Source organism: Girardinichthys multiradiatus, chromosome 13 (assembly GCF_021462225.1).
Source record: "Girardinichthys multiradiatus isolate DD_20200921_A chromosome 13, DD_fGirMul_XY1, whole genome shotgun sequence".
NCBI classification, from domain to species: domain Eukaryota; kingdom Metazoa; phylum Chordata; class Actinopteri; order Cyprinodontiformes; family Goodeidae; genus Girardinichthys; species Girardinichthys multiradiatus.
In genome coordinates this window covers 34114634-34140041 of record NC_061806.1, presented here as the reverse complement: position 1 = coordinate 34140041, position 25408 = coordinate 34114634, and the positions used below count along the sequence as shown (strand labels likewise).

The 25408-nt window shown below is 38.8% G+C and overlaps 1 protein-coding gene across 1 annotated transcript in view; it reads right to left on the bottom strand.

Moving 5' to 3' along the window:
• LOC124879269 (glutamate receptor ionotropic, kainate 5-like) overlaps positions 1-25408 on the bottom strand; it is a 299585-nt gene that overhangs the window by 268936 nt on the left and 5241 nt on the right. The window contains exon 2 of the mRNA XM_047383724.1: positions 6450-8240. The gene's annotated coding sequence lies outside the window, so the exon portion shown is untranslated. The remainder of the gene's footprint in view (positions 1-6449; positions 8241-25408) is intronic.

Sequence of the window (25408 nt, the reverse complement as noted above, 5' to 3'; positions counted from 1 at the left end):
CTAAATCAGAACTCTCATCATACACTCACAGTCTATAAAGGACCTCAGATACACCAATAAATATTTGCTCATAGTGCATGGCCAGAACAGAATATGTGCATGCAGACTTCCAACAGATGGATAAAACCTTATTGATTCTATAATCCCACGCGGGAACATTACTTCCAAGGCCTATACTATGATCACACATAAAGAAATGAAAGACTGAATGCAGGGACTGTGGTGCCTGCCCAAACACCCACAATGACAAAAATCAACACACACACATACAGGAGGATGCAGAGGCAGATTTGGGAGGAGAAGATCTGGAAGATAGATTTAGAAGAAATGGACTGAGGGAAAGTAGTTGTAGAGAAAAAAAGAAGGAAATCAAAAGGAGGAGAGTAAGAGGAAATGGCTGAAAGGGGTATCATGAAGAACATATGAAGCTGGACAGGAGGAGAAATAAACAGAGAATGTATATAAAATATTGTACTGAGGGAGGACAAACTGTATGAATACATATTTTGTTAAGGGAGTGAGGTGATTTAAGAGTAAACCTGCAGATTTGTCACTTTTAATTAAAGATGATTTTCCATTTGACTGGGAAGTGTGCCTGGAATTTCAGTTAAACATAAAGCCACATCGTTGGATTTAAAAGTGAAATCGTAGGTTTCTGTGTAAAAGTGTGGAAAACCTAAAACATTTTGGCCAGTAAAGTGCACATTAAAATGGCAAAAACATCCAACACTAATGGTTTTAAACTGAGCAATAATTACTAATGAAGAAATAATTAAAGTACTATTTAATCTGGCACACAGAGATATGTTTAAATCATTTCATGACATAGCGTCTCTCTAAAAAGAAAATACCCTGATGTTAGTGTAAACTTTGGATGAAGCGCAGTCTAAAGCAACGTGCTCTATTACAACATAGTAGAAAAGTACACATGTTACACACATAATTTGCGTATGTTGGGCAGATCTGTACCTAGCTTACCTATTTTACAAAAGCAGAAACGTAACATTGTTTTGCATTTGTGGGACATTTTTGAAATGTAAAGTTTGTTGCAATGTTAATTTAATACAAAAATATGTCGGAACAGCTTCTGTTAACAGTGTGCACATCCAAGCTCTACCATTATTAGTGTGATACCAAAGAAACATTTAAGAGTTATAAGAAACATCTCTTTCCATAACGGTTAAATAGATTTATGAAGATCATACAAGATGATCATCTTCTCAGAAGGTGCAGTTTACCCTGAATGACTTCAAATGGCTAACATAACTGTGTTCAGATTTGAGTAACTCATTTCACGCAAATTACCCTTGGGACCACAGGAGGTCACATTCTGAATACGTTCCCATTAAAAAGCACTTTTGTTTGAAAATAAATGTTCTGAATCCATCTTACCTTATAATAATCTAGTGGCCAATTGAGTTTCAATTTGCATTTGAATTTAGATTTTATTGAATGTATAACAATAGAAAAAAATTATTAAAAAAGGACAACTAAAAGACAAATGAAAAAAAAAAAAAAAAACAGAACAGCCATAAAGTACAAGGATTATTTACACCTTCAAAGATTGGGTAGAAATATAAGCTTATTTTTAACCCCCCTTTTCCAGCAACAACATCATTCTGGTCCCTTCCTAGTCATAGTGATACAAGTTTAATTAAAAGATTCTACTTCCATGATATATAGTTTCATCCAATATATATTTAAATAATATTTTCATGCCAGTATAAACAAGCATCAGTAATTTTAATCATAATTATTTGCATAAAAAATATTGATAACAACGACTAATAACTAACTGGGATGGACTAGTGACCTGTCCAGGCTGTATCCCACCTCCCGCCCCCCGCCCATAGACTGCTGGAGATGGGCACCAGCTTCCCCGCGGCTCATTATGGAAGAAGCAGTAGAAAATGATTGACTGACTAATAACTAAACAACAATAATGACAACAATAACACCAGTAATAGCTGAATAACTATTATATTTATATGCTGTGACCGTTTTCCTGAATAATGCTTTAAACAGTTTTGTCATGACTGAGTGGCAGCCATAATTTTTTGTTGTGTGCCATTTTCAAAAACACTTAGCAGTTCATATAATACATCTTATATAACTAAAGAATACAAAAAACATTCAAACTCTTTTAGCACATACAGGATTTGGATGCAAGGATGCAAAAAAGAAGAAATTATTCAGAAAAGGCAACAAATTGAATCAGATGTTGAGAAAAAAAGTCTCCACAGGCATTTTTCTGCCATAAAATCTGTCAGTTTTTATGTCACCTAATTTAAAGTAAGTCCATATTAGAGTGAACAATGCACCTGCAGAACACAAAAGTAAGCTCTGTCTTTCTTTTTACAATGAATTTAGAAAAAAAATTAAACGTCCAAGAAAACGCTGAAATACCCAGCAAAATATAAAATAGCAGCTACTATTTTAGCAGAAGAAATTAAGTTCAGTTTGTTTGTTAAAAAAAATAAATAAAAAACAGAAACAAATGGAGGAAAATAAAATCTGTTAACTGTCACATGTTCTGTGTCATGTACTGAGATCAGACCAAAGCCAAAATCTTTATATTATTCTTATTTTCTTAAGGGCCTGATATCCAAATACCATAAAAATCTCTATTATATATCTGGATTATTGGCTGATTATTGGAATTTCATAAAAACGAACACAAACCAGGAGTTTCCTATGGGTCTGAAAATCAGACAGGAGCACAGGGCTTGACTTTGATTTTGATCTCTAACATGATTCATAACACGGTCAGATTATGACGGTCAAGATGAGCAAAATCAAAGAGGTGAGAGTGTACTTGAAAGAAATGTTCTCATCAGTTGGGGCACGACAGCAGTCTCTCCCCATTCACCTCATCCAGGATGAAAAGCTTTCCAACTGGTAGCAATAGTGTGCGATACCATGAGACTGACATTGTCATTCAGAAAAAAACACCACCCATCTTTGTCGTGTCTGGCAATGATAATGGTTAATGCTGCTGCTCCTGGCACCATGTTATTTTCACTCCCACAATGCCTCTCACCAGAAATGAAAGAGACAGTTTAGATTTGGCCAGCATGGCCTTAAACATGTTTGGTATGTTAAGCTTTCATACAGTCACCGTAGCTAAGCCAAAGAAAGGGATGCCACTCTAAAAAGTGCTCTTTGTGTTTTATGTCAAAAATAGAGCTAGCAATTCGCAATTTGAAAAATTTGTTTTTCAATATACAATAATGTTTTGTGTAATTAACACATTTATACCTGATAAAGACATCAGAAAATTACCTTTGTGTTTGATGTAATTAAATGTCAATCATGTAAACACAGAAGACTCTTATCATTTTTGTAAATATATAATCCTCCACTCTTGCTAGCACCTCTAGTAAAAATGTTCAGAAAGCCTGAAAATAAATTAATATTTTATTGAACTAAGACAATCTTCCAAAAAATTATAGAAAATAACAAAAAATATTCAGCCTTAATTTAAGCAACAAAAATAGTGTTAAATATTTGTCTGAAGCAAAAATCTCAGAGGCCACAATTACTGGCACCCTTATAACCTGCTATTAAATGAGTATTGCAAAGAATTTTCTTTATTGTCTAGGAACTTTTTATTAGTAAACCATGTCTTGTTTAACTGGGGTATAGAAACGGCATGACACAGAGGCCAATTGTCTCATTTTTATCTGTCTAACTCAAATGTTTGCAGACTATCACAAAAATAAACAGGACAGTCATAGACCTCATATCTCAGCGTAGGGTCATTGACAACATAGAAAATAAATCCTGGATCTGGGTCATGATCCAGATCACTACCTTTTTTTTTTATTATTGTTCCTTGGGCTAAGACACACCTGTGGTAAAAATTAAAAAATAATTTTTCACTTTTTCCATAAAGTTACAAACACAGAAATGGACAAACAAACTCAACTGAAAACATAACCTCCTTTTAGGAGGTAAAAAACTTGGCCATGCTGCTTTAATAGTGTGTGGCCAAATATACACAGAGATGACACCAGACAGAAAATCAACCTGCTTCCATGGTCAGCTTAGTCCATAAACCTAAATCCAATAGAAAACCAGTGGGGTGAGCTTAAGAGAGGAGTATACCCGAGGACCCAGGAGAGAGACTGAGCAAAAGAGGAATGGTCGAAGATCCATGACTTTGTATGCTCCAGCCTTGTGAAATGTTGTAGGAGAAGACAAACTGCTTACGATAGATAGATAGATAGATAGATAGATAGATAGATAGATAGATAGATAGATAGATAGATAGATAGATAGATAGATAGATAGATAGATAGATAGATAGATAGATAGATAGATAGATAGATAGATAGATAGATAGATAGATAGATAGATAGATAGATAGATAGATAGATAGATAGATAGATAGATAGATAGATAGATAGATAGATAGATAGATAGATAGATAGATAGATAGATAGATAGATAGATAGATAGATAGATAGATAGATAGATAGATAGATAGATAGATAGATAGATAGATAGATAGATAGATAGATAGATAGATAGATAGATAGATAGATAGATAGATAGATAGATAGATAGATAGATAGATAGATAGATAGATAGATAGATAGATAGATAGATAGATAGATATTAGCTGTAGTAGCTGTAGTGCCAATAAGTGTGGAGGTCACTGTAATTAAATCTCAACTCCTGTGCAATTTCTTAAACTATTGCCACCATCTGTTTGTAATTTGCAAAACATTAGACAGTCACTTCTATAATCTCATCTATAAAGCTGATTTTTCTGGGTGAAACAAAGTTCCTGTCCCCTCAGCTCATTAAGTGTTTTTTTTTCCCCCTATGGAGTCCTCTATAAAAAATATGTCTTGTTTTTTTGCTGCTTGTTTGTTCATTTTGAATCCCAGACTACTCTTCTCTGTCTTGTGTCGTTTTATAAATGTCAAAAAATCTTTCTGCTGGCCTTTCAAAGGGGCTGTATAATGTTAGGAAAACATGAAAGTGCTATTATTGTTGAATATTGCGATGCGGATAGTGATTATGCTTAACCTACCCTTTCCTAGCTTCTCTCTCTTTTCTTAGTGGTGGGAGGTTTTTCTTCAGTTGTGGGCATTAAGGACAATAAAATGTGGCCAAATATATAGCTGGAAAGCAGAATTTTAATGAACTATCCTTGAATTTTATATCTGTACGCGTAGGTTTATGTGCTGCACCTACTTAAACTCTGTGTCGGGTGGTAAAAAAAATAAAAAACAGCAGGAAGATCAGGAAAGGTGAGCTTGTGCTATTCAGATGGTTTGTTAATGTTAAACATCATTGTTTCAAATGTTCTTTGTTTTATATTAGGCAGACAAAAAATGAAACTAGGTTAGGAGTTTTAAATGTAACACTAACAACATTTTGATTGGCTGTTGGTCTCCAAAAGGCCTTGCTCCTGACAGGTTCTTTCTTTTAGCCCAGGTCAGAGTTGTTGCTTGGAAAGAACCAGTTTATCAGTGCCAGAACTGGAGCTTTTGACAGTGGGATTAAAAAACTGGTGCTAAGCAAGGACAGGAACCAGTTTAGCCCTGGAACTGGTTTGGAAGAAAAGCTCCTGTTGTGCTCCCACTCTGGAGCAGAGGCCAAAAAACATCATAGGAAGATGGTAAAAGATCTGTGAATTTTTTGTGCTGTTTAAACACCTTCTGTCTGTTTATATTGTAACTATTTAAAAATCAATCTGCTTGCTTGTTTTCAACATTTAAAATTAAGCATAAAAATAACTGGGCACTGCTTATGTGCTTGTAAGATGGCATATGGATCAACATGTAGATGTACACTGCCAAACGTATTCAGTTTACATATAGTCACATGTAGAGGACTGGCATAGTGTCAAAAAACACAAACTGGGGCAGCATTAAGATGGCTTTAAGCCTTAGAATATCTTCAAACTTTACATTCTTCAGATACGTTTTTGTAAGTGTGTTTTGTAAGAATAGAAAACTGAATGGCAACAACAAAGTTGGAATAAAAAAGTTATTTTGGACAATGCCAAATGAGAGGAATTTCTGTCTCAAGCTCTGCATTTGTCTCACAAGTCATCTACCAATGCTGATTATTTATGCTGCTGTGAAAACTGTACAGTTGAGTTGCCTACACTTTGACAAGGAATGGAGATGTTTGTGTAAAAAGGGAAAAGAAAATTGGTATGTACTTAGATAGGTCTGAAACTACTACTTCAGGAAAATGGTTATAGGAGAAGAAGAATTGAGAGATTAAAAATATGTACAGCATCAAAATATATTTAGACTCAGTAGGAAAACTGTAATTTTGTATGGCAGTGTAAAGTCTTCAGATTTCAACAAATAGCACTGGAGGAAGAAATGAGAGATACACATGGTGGACCCTTTTGATGAAGAAGAACAAGAAGTCATCCAATGAGGCAGGACAAAAATAATAGAAAGAGTGTCTTTAATACTCACAGAATTATGATGACAACACTGGGAGCCGATATTAAAGGATTTCCTTGGATAACTGGGGCCACTTTAATCTTGGTGAGGTCCAGGATGGATTGTATGATCCACAAGGAGGGAAGCAGGGAAATAAGCTCCAAGGGAGAAGAGGAAATTTAAAAAAGAGGAAGCACAGCTCTGGGGATGCTTGGCAGGAGTCTCTAGGCGTCTGAGATTGAGAAAGGAAATAAAAGTCAGCTCTGTCCTCCACGGATTTAGTACCTCGCCGCTTCCCTTCAATGTCTTCTAGTTCCTCTCTTGCTTTTATTTCAGTCTTGATATGGAGATAGAAGAAGCTGCAGGGAAATTTCCAGAAAGGACAATCCCATGCTGGGATGATAAACCTTGGAGGAGGGATGAAAAATAGGTTTAAAGAGATGAGGGAGATAGAAAAAAATTCCTTGTGTATCTCCTAAGGTAAACGCAAATGAAACAGTGTTTTTCTCCCTCTTCTCCTGTTTTCTCTTGAGGAACCTCCACCACTTAAAACTCTTGTTTGGAGATGAGACACTCACAGGGGCAGAAACAAACTCAATTAGAGATGGACGGAGATAATGGTGTGTATCGGTGGCACCTGCTCAGCCTCCTCTTTCTCTGTCTGACTGCTTTTCCACCTGACTGCCAAGATTAAGGCATATAATCAAATTCTTCTAATTGGCCCTGATTGTGGCAGCCAGCCAGGAGCTTCTCCTCTCTTTTGCTCTTTCTCTTTCTCTCTGTGATGCTATGCTTTGCACAGCACAAAGAACGGCAATGAGACCTGTACCTGTTAGTCAAGACTCTGGGCTTCTGCAGTCAATCTTTCCCACTGACTCACATCTAGTTATTATCTTAGCGTGTTGGCACCTTGATCAGGCCATATCGTCCGCTGCCCTCTGATCCTCATTTTTATCGAATACCAGGATGACCGACAGGTTCTCTTTTACCCTTTCCTTTTTCTTGCTCTTGCTTTGTTCTTGGTCGCCTTTTTCTCTCTTTGTATCTACATCTAATAACTCCTGCTCTTCTTGTGTCTAATTCACAGCAAGATCAGCTGTAGTTAATTACTTCCAGGTGTCTCCAGCAGTGGTAGAAAAGGAAATAGCTGAAGAAGGTGGCATGGAGGAATTCACGCCACTGTCATCATTAATTAAAAAGATGATTACTCAGAAAACAAAGATTAAAGATGTAAATAGGAAGTGCACGGCCTGATAACCTGGTGGCACTGTATAAATCTCCTCTCAGCTTATTGACTCTGTGTTGTGTTTCAGCTCGTTTGAAATGGCTGAGCTTTTGATAGAAAAGTTTCTGGGAGGTTTCCTCAGGTTGTTGTGGCTACATGGTAGGATGAGACATGTCACCTTCTATAACTCAACATTGTGGGGAGGCTCGTGGAAAAAATTTCCAATATTTTTTCCTTTATTCAATTACATTTCATCTGCTGTGTCAAGGCTTAGGGTTGGTGTCAGTTAAAGTTTTTCGCTTCACAGAATTTAAACAGGATCCAAGAAAAAAGGGAATACGCCAGAGGAGCAAATTTTTCAAAACACCAACAATCTTTTTTTTCACTTTTCCTTTCTCTTTTTGGTGTCCTCAAAGAAGCAGCTGGATACTATTTAATCTTTGAACAGATAGAGTCAACATGGATCTGCCAAAGAAGATGTGTGGGTTGGGTGAATGGCAGCAGGCATCAACTGTGGTTGGAGGCCTAGGCAGTGGAGTCCACCCAAAGCTTCAGGCTTCTGGCATTCTGAGGAAACGATGTAAGAGATTCAGTGGCATCTGCAATGACAACGACAAAGAAGCAAAACCTAAAGGTTAATGTTATTGTCTATTTGAAATAGAAATTCCATCTTCCTTTTTGTTATACTTCTGCTTTTATTAAAACAACTATTTTGTCATTAAAAAATGGTGTGAGAGAAAATGTTTAATGATTCCAATGTGAGGGAAAAATTGTTGGAAACCCAAGTAAATATCTGTTCCTTAAAATAAATTCTGCTTTTTGGCAGCAGCATTCACTCACATTAGACATTTTTATGAAAAACCCAACCTACATTTCTTCAGAGGGGCAAAGACCCCATTTTAAGAAAACAAAATCCATGTTAGCACAATTGTTGGTACCCCTGTGGTTTATAGGTTTTTAATAGGATTTAGGTCTGATGACTGGCCATGAAAGCAGGCTCCTTTTATGTTGGGTGAACCATTTCTGTATTGATTTAGCCATATGTTTTGGATTAACATCCTACAAAAATGTAATAATCCAAAATTGGTTACCCATTTTCAATTTTCTGGCAGAGGTCACCAGATATTTATTGAAAATGCCCTAGTACTTCTAAGAGTTTAGATTCCCAGGGCTTTTGGAAGAGAAACAGGCCCAAAGGATCACAACTCCCCCCCATCCATATTTAAATGTGGGTGTGAGGTTCCACATATTTGCTGTCAAAAAGCTGAATCTTAGTTTCATCGGACCAAGGCATGTGTTTAGGGTTAAAGTTCCATCAGAGTTGGCAAACTTTACGTTATGTATATTATAATGGGACAGAAAGGTTTTTTTTCTTGTCATGCATCTGAAATTGCATGTTACGGTTTATATGGAGACTTAGCAAACACAAGATACCACTTATTGTTGCAGTTCTCCAACAGTGAGATTTTTTAACCTCCTTAAAAATACACCTCTCTATGAATTGTGCCATAATAAATATCTCGCTGAGTCTAGTGGCCATGCCTAAAAGAAATGGACAAGCAATGTGTTCCGCAGCACCGCTGAGTATGTGGGTTGCGCCAATCAAAAACTTGTCAAATCCGCCTTGCCAATGCCATCAAATAAAAATCAATAGCAAATTAAAATATGCTGTTTGGCAGGATTTGGCAAGTTTTCATGGGTGCAACCCATACACCTTATTGTGCTACTTAACTCACCATTTAAGGGCAATTGAACAGGCTTTCCAATGGTATGAGATTTATTGCCAAGGAGGATTGTCACAACTAAGAAATAAATCTAATTTAGAATTTGCAAGTTTTTAGAATACTTACATTGCATTTAAGGGGATTGATGTGATTCTACGGTTTGGGGAAACATGATAAGAGGTACAAAGTACTAAATAAAAGATATATGCCTTGAATAAAATTGCAGGCAGAACACGTTTAAAATGTTGGCCTTAACTGACTGTGAGCCCAAAAGACAGAATAAAAAGCAATGAAAAACTCAGAGCAGTCAGAATTTCTTTACAGTTTTAGGTTTGCATCATCAACCTGACACAATGAGTTTCATATTGTTTATTGTATTCAGAGAGAATTTCATAAAAAATGGTCCGTTTAAAAGTCTTCTAGCTATCTGAAAGTTGTTACTCAACAAAATAAATTATCTTTTATGCTTTTGAAATAAGTATTTGAATCAGTTTGCCATTTTCCACTCCACCATCAGAACCAAGGGAGAATTGTTGAGGATCAGGAAACCTTTGAAAACGATTCTAAAGTAGGTACTTGACTTTTGCCATTAAAATACAGAACAGATCAAAGTAAAAATTACAAACTTTATTCAGATCTTAATTATCTCTATAACCAGCAGAAAAATGTTTGGATATATAAAAAAATTAGTTTGCTCTCTTAGTATTTAGAGTCATGCAAATGTATTAACACCTGCAAAAAATCAATGTGTTTTTTTTTTTTTTTGGGATATTATGTGATGGGCCAACATCAGACAGTGCATAGTTGTTAAATGGAAGGCAAAGGCTGTAGGGTTTTTAGATTTTGCCTTGGGGAAGAGATCTAAAGCTCAGGTAGGAGAATGTGTTCAAGGACATTAGTTTTGCACTCCACAAATATGGCCTTTATACAAGAATGGCAAAAAGAAAAGCCACTGTTGAAATACAGCTATGAAAACTTTTAAGTTTCCCACAATCCATGTAGGGGACATTAAGAAGATGTTTTGGTCAGATTTGACTGAAATTGAACTTCTTGCTCTTCATCCAAACTGACATAGGCTGAACTAAATTGACAAGAATGGGCAATATTGACCCTCTTGATGTACAAAGCCAATAGACATACTCTGAAAGACTTTCAGATGCAATTGCAGCACAAAGCATACAGAGTACTGACTCACAGGGGCTGAATGCAAATGCACAACACCTTTTGCAGATTTTTACTAGTAAACAATAACCATGTGTTTTTTCTTCCAATTTATGATTTTGAGCTAGTTTCTGTAGGTGAATTGCTTAAAACCCCATCAAAATACAGTTTGTGGTTTTAACTTGACAAAATATAAAAAGTTATTTGAGTGTTAGGAATACTTCTGGATGTGAGTGAAAATGGAAAGGACAATCCAAAGAATAGAAAGAGAGAAAACTGCACAGCCACATTGTCGATAAATCAACATATGTTGTATAACAGATCTCATCAGTGGTGAGTAAGTGTGTTCTGAAACTGCTGATTATAACAGATGAATTTCAGTAAACCCCACAGCCTCATCACTGTTTAAAATGACTGTGCTTTAATATATCAGAGAACAAACAGTATCAGTTATGCAAGCTGCTCCAGTATTATCACTATTTTTCAAACAAGCATTAACAGGTGAACATTGACACAAAAGAAGAAAAAAAATTTAAGTGTATTGCACAGAGACAAAAAGTCTCTCAGACAAGAAAAGAAAAATAGCTGTTTCATCTCATTGCTGTGAAGTATAATATGACAGAAACAAATGCCCCCATGGACAAGCATTTATCTAATCATATAAATGGTTTCTTACAAAATGTATTCCAGTAGAAGACATTGGCCAAGAAAAGGGGCTGTTAAGGTGGGTTATCCAAAAAGCTGACCATAGCACTAAACAAGAATGGCCTCCACAGAGACCTGAGAGTCAAGCAGCCTGCATTTTACCAAATGTACAGTAAAGGTTTCCAAGATATCTCTGAGTAGTTTGTTCAGATTCACATCATCTAAATACTGACCGCCTGTTGTGCCCCATTTCAGTCTTATTGCTTTGTCCCGCCGCTTGGCTCTAATCATCTGAGACAGGAACCATCTGTGACAGAAAACCTTTACTATCTTAAACATTTAATATCCCCACAGTGCCGATTTGTTACACTTTGTGAGCTACAGTCAAATTTGCTTATTCTCTCATTCTTCTTTTTCTTTTTTATTTTGCAAAGGACATATGCATAGCGGGAAATGTGACCTCTTCAATGGCAAATGCTCTCAATACTACTGACAAGGCATAATGTTTGTAAAAATCTAGTGCTGGTTTGAACAATTTTTGATACATTAATAGAGAATTCTAAGAATAATGCATATAATATAAATAATGCATATAACCATCACTTTATAGTCTTTTTAAATCCAGCATGAGCTAGCTGTGTTATTGCAGTTTTCTTAAAAGTGTAGTTCCATTACATCCGCCCAGTAAGAACAAGAGAAGATAGTGTCCAATTAAAGGCTAGCTATTTTATCTCCCTCTGCACCACCCATCATCTCTTCCACATTTACTATGTAAAAAGGGCTGCCCACACATGCTTTAATTAAAACATAAAAGTGCAGGGCCTGACATCTTTCGCTGCACTGGACATAAACTTGTTCTCAGCTACATATGGCAACCCGCTCCTGCACGTGAATGGCCTTTCAAATGGCGGCGATAAAGTTTCTAACCGATTTTGTCTGCTGTGTAAGACATGATGAATGTCCCTCCCTGCACAAGATGACCGTAGCTCAGACTGAGGGGGTGAAGGGTGATGTATGGATGTTGGCATCAAAGGAGGTTCATAAAGAGAGAGAGACAAAGGCGCAGTGAAATGTTACCATCTCACAGCCTGTTGCTTCGATCAGCTGACACATCTTAAAAATATATTGTAATCTTACGGCATATTGGTAAATTTTTTCATTTGTGTGTTTTTACAAACTCCTTTCCTTTTACACTGCTTTGAATTGAAGCCCACTTTTCAATTCAAGGACAGACGATGAGCCTTTGTATCTCACTGGAACTAGAAGAATAGAAGTGAAAGGTTGTGACTTTGTAGTTGAAATGACTATTTGCAACTATTTGATTTTAGATACTTCAGACCAAAAGAATATATTTTTGTGTTTAGGTAGTTGGTTTGTCTCTTTTAGAGTTTTTCCTCATAAATATTTTTTTGCAAACTATTCCCTTAATCTACGCTGCTGTGAAAAAGTATCCTTAAATAATTTTTCATTTTTGCGACACATTTTTGAAATCATCAAATACATTTTCTTATACGACAGATAACCTTTTTGTATTGACTCATGTTAGTTTAATCTGAAAAAAATGTATTTGATGATCCGAAAACATTTACTGTAAGCGTGAGAAAAAAAACCAAAGCAGGAAAGGTCTGGGTCAAACACTTTTTCACAGCATTGTATATACCTCAGCTGCAGCTTAAGATTCTGACATACATCACTGGCTGGAAATCAGCAGTAGATCTGTATGAGCACCGACAGTGACATTCACAGCTATATTCAATTATTTTCATTTTTTGCCTTTCTCATTACATTTTTTGCATTCTTTCAATGCAGAACAACTACATTACTATTTTTTTTTTCTTTTCCCCCACATTTAACATATCATATCTATTTTGCTGGACCAACTGAAACTAAAACTCCTGACTCTTAACTATACCTGTGTCTATGCACAAGAACAAAAATTAGACGGTATATCTTTTCTGCCACATAAAACTTTGCGTACCTATAATAACATATGAATGTTTCAAACTGTGATACTTTACAATATAGTAGTGGTAAATATTGAATATAAACTACAGTCAACATAGTCCAAGCTACAATCATAACCAATTATTTAAACTTCTAACATGTTTTTCAGATTATCAAACTCCAAAAATAAACAACAGAAAATCAAAGAGTACTGGACCAGAATATCTAAGGTCTGCACATACTTGTCCTCAAACCCATAGCGCTTGGACTTTGCTGACACGCTCATCTCCATATTTATTTTATATATTTATACTTTATATTTTGGAATTATGTACCTTAGAGCATGTTTAGTGTTTGACTTGACAAGAAAAATTTTCAATGTATATTTAGAAGATGTATTTTTAATAGTGCTTCATTTAGGGAGTATGCATCTCATGGGAGTTTGTCTATTTCTGCATTAGAGACTTGAGACTTGACTTGGACGTGGGGCAAAAGACTTGAGGTTTCACGTGCACAAAATGACTTGTGAACATTTCGGAGAATTCTTTTTCTAAAAAATATGATTTTGCACCAGGACATGAATGCTGTTTTCCAGTCCTTGTTTACAGAATAAGTCAATTATAGAAAGAGCAACATATATATTAAGTGTAATTTGAAATTCATGTTTATATGAAATGTGAACTGATGTATTCATAATTTCTTTATGGGTTAAAACAGCATATATCCTTCAGCTTCCTAGGTGCACATAAGAGCATTATCTCAGGTCCTTCCTCCAAGCAGCAGTGACAGTGCAGCTGTTATTTGCACTTTTAGGTTTGCATCATCAACCTTAAACAACAAACTGAATAAGTGTTCACACCCCTGCTATCATTTGCACAGTGTCCCATATCATTGTAAATAATCTGTTGTTTTTGTTTTTTTTTATGCACACATATACAAACAGTTTATACATTTTATAACTATCCTACTCAGTTGCACATTTCCTGGAACCTAAGTATGCTATTTGTAATAATTATACTATATTTTTTCCTTATATTGTAAATCTGGCCTTACAATACAGTTTTTTTTATTTTTATCATGCTTCACCTTTGTGTGAATTTGCTTGGTTCTATTTGCCACTTTGCTGGTATCACTGAATTTCCCCACTCAGGTTCGATAAAAGATATGTCTATTTTATTCTAACACTTTTGAAGTTGTCAGTGTAATGCCTATAAGTGAACACTTGATGATCTGACTTGCAGGTTTCCTTATATTCTATGTTTTTGGCACGGGCTGCAACATGGCAGTTATCAATATCAATATTTAATTCACACATATTTTGGATAATATTTATATTAATCTTTTTAAATCTTCAGGGCCATAATCCTACACAACCATAACTATAGCAGTGTGTGAATGACGGATAGTTTACATGACATGGAGAAAGGAAAAGTTCCATATTTCTTATGCTATGGGGGCGAGGAAATACAGTTCCTGTGAAGGTATTGATACTTAAGAGCAACAGTGGTAGGGATTTGTCCTCTAACTGGTGGGATGCCGGCTCCAACACCCGCTCTGTCCATCTCAGCCGTTGTGTCCTTGGGCAAGACACTTCACTCACCTTGCCTGCTGATGGTGGTCAGAGGGCTTGGTGGTGCCGATTGTATGGCAGCCTCACTTTTGTTAGTCTGCCCCAGGGCAGCTCTGGCTACAATGTATCTTACCACTGTCAGTTTGTGAATGTGTGTTTGAATGGATGCATGACTACTTGTAGTGTAACACACATCGTGGTCCTTGGTCTTGATAAAGCACTATACAAGTACAGGCAATTTACCATTAATTCAATTTACCATTAATTCATTTACCATTAATTCACAAGCTTATATATGGAGAAAACATAAATAAGCTTGTGCTGCAGCCTTCTGAACCATTTCTTTGGTGCTCTGTGTGCTCTTCCTTTCTGCTCAACTGAAAAGGACTTTTAAGGAAACGTTTTCTATAAATGAGGTGTTGTCAAACTCTTTGACCATGAAGATGACATAGAGGAGAATGTGTCTGAGGTAGATGATAACATTGAGGAGAACCCTGATAATGAGGCATTCTCCTCTGATGAGAATGTGTTGATCATCCTGTTGTCGGTAACTACTGTTCATAACATCATCAGTTGAAAAGGATAAACTTAAGATGAGAAATTTAGAAGGTAGGCTGAAAAGAAGTGGATGGAACTCACAAGCCTACATTGGGTTACTAAATTTGGCACGTTGTACAATATTTCCATCAACCTTGTCTCTAAATACATTCCATGTGTTCTTGCTTGCCATAAGCTTTGCTGACAGAAACAAGGCAAGACCGAAAAGAGCGTGAGAAGCTAGTAGCGTTTGTGTTTGTTTTTTTCTGGGATCAAATTGAACCCTAAGTTAAAAAGAAATGCGTTACTATTCTTGATAACAAAAAAATATGTAAAAATATAAAGCCATTAGTGTAAGTGTTCGTTTAAAGGGCACGTTAATTTGAGGAAAAGTTTTAATTGCTGCGGTCAAACTGACCCCAAAGACGCCAAATAAAAGACATTAGTAAATGTGAAGGTAAATGTGAAGGTAATAGGAGGGTTTTTGGAGCATAGAGTTAGCATGTTCTCTCCGTCCATGCATGTGTTTTCTACGGGTACTCCGGCTTCCACTCACAATCCAAAAACAGGACTGTTAGGTTAAATGGTCTTTCTAAGTTGCCTTTGGGTGGTATTGTTTGTGTGTGTACCTAGTTGTTTGTCCTGTGTGTCTCCGTGTTGCCTTGAGATGGGCTGGTGAGGGTGTGCCCCACCTCTCACCCAATGATCCTGCAACCCCTCAAGGACAAGGGGGTGTAGACAATGGATGGATGAATGGATGGATGATTATTGCCCCATCCTTTCTCAAGTGCTGTCACAAAAATTAGGGCTGCACATTGGGCTGTACCTGCAGACCTGGGTTTGCAAGTGATAGCAAACCCAAGTCTGGAGGTATACATGATAAAATTTGCAAATTTTTCCTGGTCAAAAGGATGGTAGAAAAGATGAGGAAGTATGAATTCATCTGAGTCCCCGACCTTTTCCTGAATGTTTAGCCATATTTCTACATTTTGGGAGATCACATTGGATGTCTTACTTCTTTATGTAATGATAAAGAGATTAGCATAGATATATGTTACCTCTGCATAATATGACGTTAAATCAATACTAAATAGGTTCAGGGAGACGTAGGCATAAAAAGCATCCTCAATCTTTAGCATCACTACTGACATTGTCTTTATATTTTAGATTATTACAAAGTAGGCTTTGTTTGCTCTGATGACTGCTTTGATCTCTTGGCATTCTCTCCATGAGCTTCATGAGGTGGTCACCTGAAATGGTTTTCCAAAGAGTTTTGAAAGAACTTTATAGACGTTCATTGAGAGACGGCCAGAGGATAATATTTTAGTCATTACAGCAAAGGGCGGCTACATTACGGATTTTAAAATGTAACATACTTGTACTCGTCGTCATCCGCTTATCCGGGACCGGGTCACGGGGACTGCAGACTCAGTAGAGACACCCGGATGTCCCTTTCCCCAGACACTTCCTCCAGCTCCTCCGGGGGGAGCCCAAGGCGTTCCCAGGCCAGCCGAGAGACATAGTCCCTCCAGCGTTTCCTGGGCCGACCCCTGGGCCTCCTCCCGGTGGGACGTGCCTGGAACACCTCCAGAGGAAGGCGTCCAGGAGGCATCTGGTATAGATGACCGAGCCACCTCAACTGGCTCCTTTCGATGTGGAGGAGCAGCGGCTCTACTCCAAGCCCCTCCCAGATGGTCGAGCTCCTCACCCTATCTCTAAGGGAGCGCCCGGCCACCCTACGGAGGAAACTCATTTCAGCCGCTTGTATCTGGGATCTTGTTCTTTCGGTCATGACCCAAAGTTCATGGCCATAGGTGAGGGTAGGAACGTAGATCGACCGGTAAACCGAGAGCTTTGCTTTTCGGCTCAGCTCTCTCTTCACCACAACGGACCGACACAGTGCCCCCTTTACTGCGGCAGCCGCACCAATCCATTTGTTGATCTCCCGCTCCATTCTTCCCTCACTCGTTGAACTACTCCACTTGAGGCAGGAACTCCCCTCCAACCTGAAGAGGACAAGCTTCTGACTTGGAGGAGCTGATCTTCATCCTAGCCGCTTCACACTCAGCTCTCAAATCAGACCCCCTCCGGCCCTTGGCTGCGTCGAGAAATGCTGTCCATAAAAGTTATGAACAGGACCGGTGACAAAGGGCAGCCCTGCCAGACTCCAACATGCACCGGGAACAGGTCCGACTTAGTGCTGGCAATGCGGACCAAACTCCTGCTCCGCTTGTACAGGGACCAGATAGCCCCATATAAAGGGCCCCCAATTCCAAGTCCAACCCCGAGTCCCCAGGCTCTGTTTCCACCAGGGAATGCGTGATGCAGGATTGAGGAGATCCTCGAAGTACTCCTTCCACCGCCCGATAATGTCCTCAGTCGAGGTCAGCAGCCTCCCACCCCCACTGTAAACAATGTTCGCGAAGCACTGCTTCCCCCTCCTGAGGCGCCGGATGGTTTGCCAGAATCACTTCAAGGCCAACCGGTAGTCCTTCTCCATGGCCTCACCAAACTCCTCCCAGGATCGGGTTTTTGCCTCTGCCATGGCACGCTTGGCCTCATGTTTAAAGTTATTTTTACAATTTGAGGGTTGGCATAATTGCATATGTGTTTATTCACTGTTTTGATGCCTTCATTGAGAATCTACATACAATGTAGAGTCAGTCAGTCATTTTCTACCGCTCATTCCATAGTGGGTTGCAGGGAAGCAGGTGCCTATCTCCAGTAGTCTATGGGCAAGAGGCAGGGTACACCCTGGACAGGTTGCCAGTCCATCACAGGGCAACACACAAACAACCATGCACACACTCATTCACACACCTAAGGGCAATTCAGAGTGACCAGTTAACTTAACAGGCATGTCCTTGGACTGTGGGAGGAATCCAGAGTTTCTGGTGAGAACCCACGCATGCACGGGGAGAACATGCAAACTCCATGAAGAAAGACCCCCGGCCGGGAATCGAACCCAGGACCTTCTTGCTGCAAGGCAACAGTGCTACCAACTGTGCCACCGTGCAGCCCACAATGTAAAGAGTCATAAACTAGAGGGGCTCCTCTGCTGGACAGGCGTGGTAAGGCGTAATCGTCACTTCCTGTTTTTGCTGTTGCTCTCGGTGGATTGTTTGGTGTGTGAAGGCTCTCTTGTTTGATCTGATTTATCTCTACTGTGATACCTCTTACTTGTTCTAATACATAAGCACGTTAAAACACGTACTTTCTGTTGCTGCTTTTAACATTTGGGACTCTCTGTGTTTTACACATTTTTTTCTAGTAGTGGTAAGGGGTCGCTAGCTTAGCGTTAGCTTTAGCTCCACCATGACTACCCGTTCTGCTGTTTCTCTCTCTGAGTCTCCTCCTCTCTCCTGCTCTCTCTGTCAGATGTTCAGTTACTCCTCTGCCTCCTTTAGTGATAATGGTACGTGTAATAAATGTAGCATTTCTGTAGCTTTGGAGGCGAGAGTGTCGGAATTGGAGGCCCGGCTCCGCGCTGTTGAAAAACCTGCAGATAAACGAGGCCCCTTAGCCAGCGCGGAGCCACCGAGGGTAGCTCCCCGTAGCAGTCCTCCAGCAGAGCCCGCGCAGCCAGGGCCTCAGGTCGGCTGGGTGACAGTACGTAGAAAGCATAGTCCTAGATCCCAGCCCACAGGTCACCACCAACTCGTCTGGGGTTCTAACAGATTCTCCCCGCTCAGCGACACACCCGCTGAGAAGCCAACTCTGGTAATTGGCAGCTCCGTAGTCAGAAACGTGGCACTAGAGACAACAGCGACCATAGTCAAATGTCTGACAGGGGCCAGAACGGGCGACATCAAATCCTACCTGAAACTGCTGGCTAAGGATAAGCGTAAATGCAGTAAGATTGTTATTCACGCTGGCGGTAATGACACCCGGTTATGTCAATCGGAGGTCACCAATGTTAGTGTTGCTTCGGTGTGTAAGTTTGCCAAAACAATGTCGGACTCCGTAATTTTCTCTGGTCCCCTGCCGATCTGACCAGTGACGACATGTTTAGCCACATGCTGTCATTCAACCGCTGGCTGTCTACGTGGTGTCCAGAAAACAATGTGGGCTACATTGATAATTGGTGAACATTTTGGGGAAAACCTGGTGTGTTCCAGAGAGACGGCATCCATCCCACTTTGGATGGAGCAGCTCTTCTTTCTAGGAATGTGGCCTAATTTATTAGTTCTCCAAACCTCTGACAACCCAGGGTTCAGACCAGGAAGCAGAGTCATAGTTTAACTCTCCTCTCTGCAGCTTCTGTACTGCTACCAACCCATTACTCTATTAAGACAGTGTCTCGTCCATGGCCAAAATTGAATAGATTAAAAAATAATCTAAAACGAGGAAATCAGGAAAATCTAATAAAAATAAACAGCTCAGACTAAAAAGAAAAATAAAACAATTAAATGTGGTTTCTGGACATAATATCTATCTCTTCAAAGACTTTGCTAGTTAGTGACCTGATTTATGACAATCAGATTGATTTATTTTGCCTCACAGAAACCTGACTGCAGCAAGAGGATTATGTTACTATAAATGCGTCAACTCCTACTAATTATTTAAATTTTCACATTCCTCAAAATACAGGGCGAGGAGGAGGAGTAGCAACCATCTTTCAGTCCGAATTATCGATTAGTCACAGACCAATCAATAGCTACAACTCTTTTGAATATTTAATCCTTAGTTTTCTTCATCCAAATTGCAAAGCAGTAAAACCACTTCTGTTTGTTGTTTTGTACCGTCCACCAGGTCCTTACTCTCAATTTTTAGATCAGTTTTCAGACCTTTTATCTGATTTAGTGTTAAATACAGATAAGGTTATTATAGTGGGGAATTTTAACATTCATGTTGACACTGAAAGTGATAGCTTAAATATAGCCTTTAATGCTATTTTAGACTCAATTGGCTTTGCTCAAAACATTAACAAACCTACCCACCTTTGTCTTCATTCTCTGGAACTTGTGCTGACATATGGCATTGAGTGTAAAGACATAACAATATTTTCTCATAACCCTGTCCTGTCTGACGATTTGTTTGAGTTTAATTTAACAAAGTACTCCACAGCTGAAGAAAAATTTAATTATAGTAGATCATTATCAGATAATGCTGTAACAACCTTTGAAGAATCTGTTCCACCTTTGATTTTCTCATTATCCCAGAAAAGCACAGAGGAGGGCAATAATTTTGCTTCTTTCCCTTCACAAATTGATTCTCTTGTTCATAGTGTTACTTCATCATTGCATGGTGCATTAGACAATGCAGCCTCCTTGAAAACGAAGGTAATTATTTATAGGAGGCTAGCTCCATGGTTTAATTCAGAGCTGCGTACTTTAAAGCACAATGTTAGAAAATTGGAGAGAAAATGGCACTCTACACACCTAGAGGATTCCTAATTAATCTGGAAAAATAGCCTACTGTTGTATAAAAAGACCCTTCACCAAGCTAGAACAGCTTATTTCTCATAATTAATAGAAGAGAACAAGAATAATCCTAGGTTTCTCTTTAGTACAGTTGCTAAACATGCACAGAGTCATAGCTCTGTTGAGCCATCCATTCCCTTAGCTCTCAGCAGTCATGGCTTTATGGGATTCTTCCAAAATAAAATTGATTCTATTAAAAAGAAAATCTTTGACATACTCCGAAAGATGATTACTTCAACCTCAGCAAGTGAGACAACATTGGAAATAACTGCAGAACCTGATTTGTGTTTGGACTGTTTTGTTCCTGTGAAGCTTCCTGAGTTATCAGAAATATTAGTTTCATCTAAACCTTCAACTTGTATGTTAGACCCAATCCCAACCAAATTATTTAAGGAAGTGTTCCCTCTGATTACCAGCCCCATTTTAGATATGATTAATCTATCTTTAGTAAATGGATATGTACCACAAGCTTTTAAGTTAGCTGTAATTAAACCTTTACTTAAGAAACCTTCGCTTGATCGAGATGACTTGAAAAATTACAGAGCTATATCCAATCTTCCATTCTTATCTAAAATTCTTGAGAAAATGGTTTCTAATCAAATGTGTGAGCATTTACACAGCAATGACATGTTTGAAGAGTTTCAGTCAGGCTTCAGAGCTCATCATAGCACGGAAACAATTCTGCTAAAAGTCACTAATGATATTCTTATGGCCTCAGATAATGGACTTGTGTCTGTACTTTTCCTGTTAGATCTCAGTGCTGCATTTAATACAGTCGATCACAATATTCTCTTAGAAAGGCTGGAATATTCTGTAGGGATCAGGGGAACAGCGATAGTCTGGTTTAAATCTTATTTGTCTGACAGATTCCAGTTTCTTCATGTAAATGATAAATCATCTTTAAACTCCAGGGTTAATTGTGGAGTACCACAGAGTTCAGAACTTGGCCCAATTCTTTTTACTATATATATATGCTTCCAATAGGTTAAATTATCAGGCAGCAAGGAATACATTTTCACTGTTATGCTGATGACACTCAGCTTTACTTACCCATGAATCCTGATGAGCCCAAACAGTTTGATAGAATACAAGCAGGTCTTGAAGACATAAAAACTTGGATGACTTTAAATTTTCCGCTTCTAAATTCAGACAAGACAGAGGTTGTCGTCTTTGGACCGGAGTCTTTAAAAAAGAAACTGCTTAGTCAATCATTTAACCAGGATGGCATTAAATTGACCTCCGATAATAAAGTAAAAAACCTTGGTGTTATTTTTGACCAGGACATGTAATTTAAATCTCATATTAAACAGGTTTCTAGGGTTTCCTTCTTTCATCTCCGGAATATTGCCAAAATTAGAAATATCCTGTCCAGGAGTGACGCTGAAAAACTAGTCCATGCATTTGTTACTTCAAGGCTGGACTATTGTAATTCTTTACTATCAGGATGTCCACAAAATACAGTTAACAGCCTTCAGCTGATTCAAAATGCTGCAACAAGAGTTCTGATGAATATTAAAAAGAGAGATCATATTTCCCCTACTTTAGCTTCCCTTCATTGGCTCCCTGTTAAATCCACAATAGAATTAAAGATTATCCTCCTCACATATAAAGCCCTTAATAATTTAGCTCCATCATACATCAGAGATCTGATTGTTCCATACGTTCCTAACAGAGCACTTCGTTCTCAGACTGCAGGTTTACTGGTGGTTTCTAGAGTCTCTAGAAGTAGAATGGGAGGCAGATCTTTTAGTTATCAGGCTCCTCTCCTGTGGAACCAGCTCCCAGTTTTAGTCCGTGAGGCAGACACCCTGTCTACATTTAAGGCTAGGCTTAAAACTTTCCTTTTTGATAAAGCTTATAGTTAGAGTGGCTTAGGTTATCCTGAGCTATCTCTGTAGTTATGCTGCTATAGGCTTAGGCTGCTGGGGGACATAATGACCATTTTCACCCTTGCGTTACATTATCACACTACTCTCTAATTCTGCATTATTTGCTGTTATTTCAATTTTTAACTTTATGTTCTCCCTCTTTTCTCTTCCTAGAAGCTACAACTGGCCTGACTCTGTGTCTGCCTGTGACACCTTTCTGGAGAGGGGCATCGTCCAAGCTTCTGTTGGCAACAACTTAATGCTCACCGATGACCCACATGGCCCTGTCTTTCAGTGTTTAACCCTTTCTCTCTCCTAGACATGGCGATTGACTGAGCTTTTACTGTAACTAACTCTATGTGCTCTCTTTCAGACTGTAACCTTGAAAACTGGCTCAGAGTTTATCTGCTCTTTCTTCTAGGTGAAATGACTAAAGGAGCTACAGGGGTTGGACAATGAAAGTGAAACACCTGTCATTTTAGTGTGGGAGGTTTCATGGCTAAATTGGACCAGCCTGGTAGCCAGTCTTCATTGATTGCACATTGCACCAGTAAGAGCAGAGTGTGAAGGTGCAATTAGCAGGGTAAAAGCACAGTTTTGATCAAAATATTGAAATGCAAACAACATTATGGGTGACATACCAGAGTTCAAAAGAGGACAAATTGTTGGAGCACGTCTTGCTGGCGCATCTGTGACCAAGACAGCAAGTCTTTGTGATGTATCAAGAGCAACGGTATCCAGGGTAATGTCAGCATACCACCAAAAAGGACGAACCACATCCAACAGGATTAACTGTGGACGCAAGAGGAAGATGTCTGAAAGGGATGTTCGGGTGCTATGTTCGGGTGTATCCAAAAAACATAAAACCACGGCAGCCCAAATCACGGCAGAATTAAATGTGCACCTCAACCCTCCTGTTTCCACCAGAACTGTCCGTCGGGAGCTCCACAGGGTCAATATACATGGCCGGGCTGCTATAGCCAAACCTTTGATCACTCATGCCAATGCCAAACGTCGGTTTCAATGGTGCAAGGAATGCAAATCGGGGGCTGTGGACTATGTGAAACATTTATTGTTCTCTGATGAGTCCACCTTTAGTCTTTTCCCCACATCCGGGAGAGTTACGGTGTGGTGAAGCCCCAAAGAAGAGTACCACCCAGACTGTTGCATGCCCAGAGTGAAGCATAGGGGTGGATCAGTGATGGTTTGGGCTGCCATATCATGGCATTCCCTTGGCCCAATACTTGTGCTAGATGGGCACGTCACTGCCAAGGACTACCGAACCATTCTTGAGGACCATGTGGTTCAAACATTGTATCCTGAAGGCGGTGCCGTGTATCAAGATGACAATGCACCAATACACACAGCACGACTGGTGAAAGATTGGTTTGATGAACATGAAAGTGAAGTTGAACATCTCCCATGGCCTGCACAGTCACCAGATCTAAATATTATTGAGCCACTTTGGGTTTTTTGGAGGAGCGAGTCAGGAAACGTTTTCCTCCACCAGTATCACGTAGTGACCTGGCCACTATCCTGCAAGAAGAATGGCTTAAAATCCCTCTGACCACTGTGCAGGACTTGTATATGTCATTCCCAAGACGAATTGACGCTGTATTGGCCGCAAAAGGAGGCCCTACACCATACTAATAAATTATTGTGGTCTAAAACTAGGTGTTTCTGTTTCATTGTCCAACACCTGTACATCCATAAACATTTACTTTTCCTTCCCATAGAAAGTACTCCTGGATCAGTGCTTCTTTGTTCTCTTCGTGTCTCTGCTCTGTTCTCTCAAACCCCCAGTCGGTCGTGGCAGATGGCCGCTCACACTGAGCCTGGTTCTGCTGGAGGTTTTCTTCTTGTTAAAAGGGAGTTTTTCCTCTGCACTGTCGCTACATGCATGCTCAGTATGAGGGATTCCTGCAAAGCCAACACCAGTGACTGTCCACTGTCTCTACATGCTCATCCAGAAGGAGGGAATGCTCCAAGTCACAATCTGCTGGGTTTCCTTAGACAGAAAAACCTTTTATCCAATTTGAATAAATAACTGAATCTGACTGCACTGTTCAGTGATTAGGATTAATTGGAATGTATGTACCTGACCTTTGGGAAGTGCCTTGAGACGACATGTGTTGTGGATTGGCGCTATACAAATAAACTGAATTGAATTGCATTGAAACATAAACAATACCATTAAATGAGAAAAGCATTCTAAAACCTTTGACTGGTAGTGTATGTGGCACTTTTAAGTTTATGCAAGCCAAACGAAGATATAAGTTTTTTATGAAATCACAAAAATACAGAAATTGAATTTTAGTACATCTGTCAATGACCTATTACCACACTATCTTTACAAGGTCAATAGTTATTTACTCTGGATATCTTTTTTCTGAAAATATTCTTTATTGTAGGTCTACAAAGATGGAACCTCTTTTTCCAGCTGTACACGAACAATTGTAAAAAGAACTAACTGAAAAGGGCAAGTTGTAGAGTCAATGCAAGTTAGAATTTACAGCTTGTTGACAATTGTACATATTATAATTTCTGTGTAAAGGGGTCCAGTGGCTCAAAACAGAATCAATCCTTTAAGTTGCATCTCACAATCCAGATGACAGTAAAAGCAAAGGATTAATCTTTTTTAAAGTTACTCCTTGATTATAAAACTGAGAAAGCACACAGTCGCTGCTTCTGTGTTACAAATTTCATGTTCGTTGAGCCACAAGCCATTTGACTGTGAAAAAGGTGCCGCAGATGTATTTGTGTGTTTAGGCTGTGGCAAATTCCCACCGGAGCAGTATAAAACAGACTGAATATTTTCCTCTCTCCATTGCCCGATGTCTAGCACTAAATATATATGCATAAATGCATACAAAAATGCATACATACAGCTTACAG